This window comes from Pezoporus flaviventris, unplaced genomic scaffold (assembly GCF_033815535.1).
Source record: "Pezoporus flaviventris isolate CSIRO_AGI_PZ_B2104156 unplaced genomic scaffold, CSIRO_AGI_Pfla_v1 ptg000036l, whole genome shotgun sequence".
In the NCBI taxonomy this organism is placed as follows: Eukaryota; Metazoa; Chordata; class Aves; order Psittaciformes; family Psittacidae; genus Pezoporus; species Pezoporus flaviventris.
The window spans coordinates 38,129,534-38,134,411 of record NW_026892584.1 but is presented as its reverse complement, the minus strand read 5'-3'; positions in this window follow the sequence as shown (position 1 = coordinate 38,134,411).

Genomic DNA, 4,878 nt, shown 5'->3' with positions numbered 1-4,878 from the left:
ATAGAAGGGCTTCAGATTCCTCTCTGCATCTCCCCCTCATCGGCCCCCAAATAAAAATATTAAACAACAAATAGAAAAACACAAAAACTTTAAGGGGCACCTTGATCCTTGGATGCTGCTGAGCCCATATTTCTCTGCTGCCTTTGATCTGTACTCCCCTCCTCTGTTCTGCACAGTGACAAATGCACTGCACACAGGGCACAGAGTGCAGCACAGCAGGACAGATCCTTTTAGCTAGAGCTGTGCAAAATGTTCATAGCAGAGCCCCAAATCACAAGAAACTTGCCCGGCTTCAGGTTTCATCGCAAACTTGGAACTCAGACCACGTCTGTCAAAAGGTTACTGAGATTTGCTAGGCCTTTGAGAAATTTCTCTCTTTCTTTCTCTTGTGCACTCCTTTTCTCTGTCTCTCTCTAATCTGTCTGAATTTCTAAGCCTGTTTCCACAGTGTTTAGGAGCTAGGAGGACTCACAGGTTTGGATTAAAAACCTGCCAAAAGTACTGTCTCATAGTGTCAATTCAAAACCAGGTGAAAGTAGGTGATTCATTCCAAGAAAACAAGCAAACAAAACACGTAAAATAAAAACAAGAGAACAATGGTCAACTAACATCCTCCCAGTTCCTGCAAATCCATGAGCCACAGACTCAGTTCATCAAGGGATTGAACGCCTGCTTTGAAAATGTCTCAGTAAACCTACTGATTGTCATAGAGTTAGGGCCAAAGCTGGATTTTTTTAAACCCAAAAGTCAAAATGAAGCATGGGTATGTATTTCCTTTGCAGATCAAAGTCAAATGAATCCCTGTGATATGAAATGGTAGTTTCACACAGTTCTTTTTTCAGTATTGTATTTAGAGACACCATGTATGGATTAACAGAAGTTTGTATCACCTTGCATTTACGCCATCACTCACTCAAAGATCTCACATCACTTTGCAAAGATTATGTGAGTAATTAGCTGACATGTGGTCAAACAAAAAGTCAGTACTAAGGTTTGAACCAAGGTCTCCTTAGAGCTTTAAACTCAAGCTCCTCTGCCTTGCTGGCAGAAGAGCTGTCTAGTTCTGTTTGTGCCAATGACATTTCATGATTCGGTTTGCATATTTAAAGAATAGGTGAGTGATCTCTCTCTGGACATACCTTATGTGCTCTGGTGCACATAATATCAAGTGGCATATGAATTCAGCACAGTGATATGCACTTTTTCAGGGCTTTTTGCATGGTATCTGAAGTACCTACCCTTTCAGTTTCTAACACAGAGGCTGGAACTTAATGCACAGATTTAATGAACACCTTCAGTTCAGGCCAGACTTTCAAGCAATGCGTGAAGTTATCACACAGTGGCAGGGGATGGTTTTTGTCTTTGGTTGCACAGACAGTACACAGTACACAGTATGCTAGAGATTGGAAGGGACCTCGAAAGATCATCTAGTCCAATCCCCCTGCCGGAGCAGGAACACCTAGATAAGGTTACACAGGAATGTGTCCAGGCGGGTTTTGAATGTCTCCAGGGAAGGAGACTCCACAACCTCCCTGGGCAGCCTGTTCCAGTGTTCTGTCACACTCACTGAGAAGAAGTTTCTTCTCAAGTTTAAGTGGAACCTCTTGTGTTCCAGTTTGTACCCATTACCCCTTGTCCTATCATTGTTTGCCACTGAGTAGAGCCTGGCTCCATCCTCGTGACACTCCCCCTTTATATATTTATATACACTAATAAGCTCACCCCTCAGTCTCCTCTCCTCTAAACTATAGAGACCCAGCTCCCTCAGTCTTTCCTCATAAGGGAGATGCTCCACTCCCTTAATCATCTTAGTTGCCCTGCGCTGGACTCTCTCCAGCAGCTCCCTGTCCTTCTTGAACTGAGGGGCCCAGAACTGGACACAATATTCCAGATGGGGTCTCACCAGGGCAGAGCAGAGGGGAAGGAGGACCTCTCTCGACCTACTAACCACCCCCCTTCTAATACACCCCAGGATGCCATTGGCCTTCTTGGCCACAAGGGCACAGTGTTGGCTCATGGTCACCCTGTCGTCCACTGGGACCCCCAGGTCCCTCTCCCCTACACTGCTCTCTAACAGGTCTATAGGTTTCCCAACCCATACTGGAACCTGGGGTTGTTCCTGCCCAGATGCAGGACTCTACACTTTCCCTTGTTATATTTCATCAAGTTGTTCCCTGCCCAACTCTCCAGCCTGTCCAGGTCTCGCTGGATGGCAGCACAGCCTTCTGGCGTGTCAGCCACTCCTCCCAGCTTAGTGTCATCAGCAAACTTGCTGATAGTACACTCAATTTCCTCATCTAAATCATTGATGAATATATTAAATAATATTGGTCCCAGTACTGACCCTTGTGGCACTCCACTAGTTACAGGCCTCCAACTAGACTCCGCCCCATAGACTACAACTCTCTGGCTTCCCTCCTTCAGCCAGTTTGCAGTCCACCTCACTACCTGATCATCCAGACCACACTTCCTCAATTTAGCTGTGAGGATGCTGTGGGAGACTGTGTCAAATGCTTTGCTGAAGTCAAGGTAGACCACATCCACCGCTCTGCCGTCATCCATCCACCGTGTTATTTCCTCATAAAAGGCTAAGAGATTGGTCAAGCATGATTTCCCCTTGGTGAAGCCATGTTGACTGCCCCTCATAACCTTCTTATCCTTGATATGCTTTAAGGTGGCACCAAGGATAAGGTGTTCCATCACTTTCCCAGGGATGGAGGTGAGGCTGACTGGTCTATAGCTACCCGGGTCCTCCTTCTTGCCCTTTTTGAAGACTGGAGTGACATTTGCCTTCCTCCAGTCCTCAGGCACCTCTTCCGTTTCCCAAGACTTGGCAAAGATGATGGAGAGTGGTCTAGCAATGACTTCCGCCAGTTCCCTCAGCACCCGCAGGTGCATCCCATCTGGACCCATGGATTTATGGATGTCCAGATTGCTCAACTGGTCTCTAACCCATTCCTCATCGACTAAGGCAAACCGCTCCATTGACCTGACTTCATCTGAGGTCTCAGGGGTACAGGGCTCTTCAGGACTGCCTGCAGCAGAGTAGACAGAGACAAAGAAGGCATTCAGTAATTCTGCCATCTCTGTATCTTCTGTCACCAGGGCACCCATCCCATTCATCAGTGGGCCTACATTGCCTCTGGTGTTAGTTTTATCTGCCATGTATTTGAAAAAGCTCTTTTTGCTGTCCTTGACCCTTCTTGCCAGGTTTAATTCTAAGGAGGCCTTAGTCATCCTAGCTGCCTTCCTACATCCTCTAGCAGCAGCCTTATATTCCTCCCAAGTGGCCAGCCCCTCCTTCCATGACCTGTAAACTCTCCTCTTCCACTTGAGCATACCCAGCAATTCCCTATTTAGCCACGCAGGTCTCCTGGCCCTCTTCCTTGACTTCCTACGTATCGGGATGCTCCGATCTCGAGCTCGGAAAAAGCAGTCCTCGAATGTCAACCAACTATCTTGGGCCCCTTTACCTTCAAGCAGCCTTGCCCATGGGATTTCCCCTAGCAGTTGCTTGAAAAGGCCAAAGTTTGCCCTGCTAAAGTCCAGGGTTGCAATTCTACTTGCTATTCTACGGGTCCTACCACACAAGATCCTGAACTCCACCATCTCGTGGTCACTGCAACCAAGGCAGCCCTCAACCCTTACTGCTTCGACCAGACCCTCCTTGTTAGTGAGGATGAGATCCAGCAGCGCTCCTCTCCTGGTTGGCTCATCCACCATTTGCATGAGGAAGTTATCATCCATACACTGGAGGAACCTCCTGGACTGCGGCTGGGTTGCCGAGTGGTCCTTCCAGCAAACATCAGGGAAGTTAAAATCCCCCACGACGACCACGGCCTGTGACTGTGAGGCCGCTCTCAGCTGCCTGTAGAAGGCCTCATCAACTTCCTCACCCTGATCTGGTGGCCTCTAACAGACACCCACAGCAGTATCGCCCCTGCCAGCCTGCCCCTTAATTCTCACCCACAGACTCTCAACTCGCTCGTCATCTGTCCCTGAACAGAACTCAGTGCATTGTAGTTGCTCCCGCACATAAAGAGCAACCCCACCACCCCGCCTGGCTGGCCTGTCTTTCCTGAAAAGGACATAGCCCTCCATGACTATATTCCAGTCATGTGAGCTGTCCCACCACGTCTCTGTAATTGCCACCAGATCATAGTCTCCTGACTTAACACAGGTTTCTAACTCCTCCTGCTTATTTCCCATGCTGCGCACATTGGTGTACAGACATTCCAGGGAGCGAGCTGAGCACACCGATTTCACCCTAGGATTATAGGAGGCCTCCCAGTCTTCACCAATTCTGGAGTGCTGCCCCACTGGGGCAAGCCCAGCTACAACCCCATCCCCCTTCGAATCTAGTTTAAAGCTCTCCAAATGAGCCCTGCTAATTTGTGCCCCAGCATCCTTTTGCCTCTGTGAGATAAACCTTTCCCACATGCCATTGTCCAGAATGGTGCCCTATAAAAACAGCTGTTATCAAAGAATCCAAAGCTCTGCCTGTAGCACCAGTCTCGAAGCCAATCGTTTATGGACTGAATTTTACCATTCCATCCCACATCATCAATGGAAGATGGAAGGAGTGAGGAGAAGATCACTTGAGTCCCAGACTCTTTCACCATCCGCTCCAAGGCCCTGTAGTTTTTCTTCATCCCCCTCAGACTGCGGGAAGCAGCTTCCCCCTCACCTGTCTGGAAGACCAGCAGTGGGTAGTAGTCTGTTGGGTGCACCAGGTTGGGGAGCACCCTAGTGATATCCCTGATCCGGGCTCCAGGCAGACTACACACTTCCCTATGATGAGGGTCAACTCTGCATATCGGGCCCTCTGTTCCTCTCAGAAGGGAATCCCCTACTACAATGACCCTTCTTTCTTTCTTA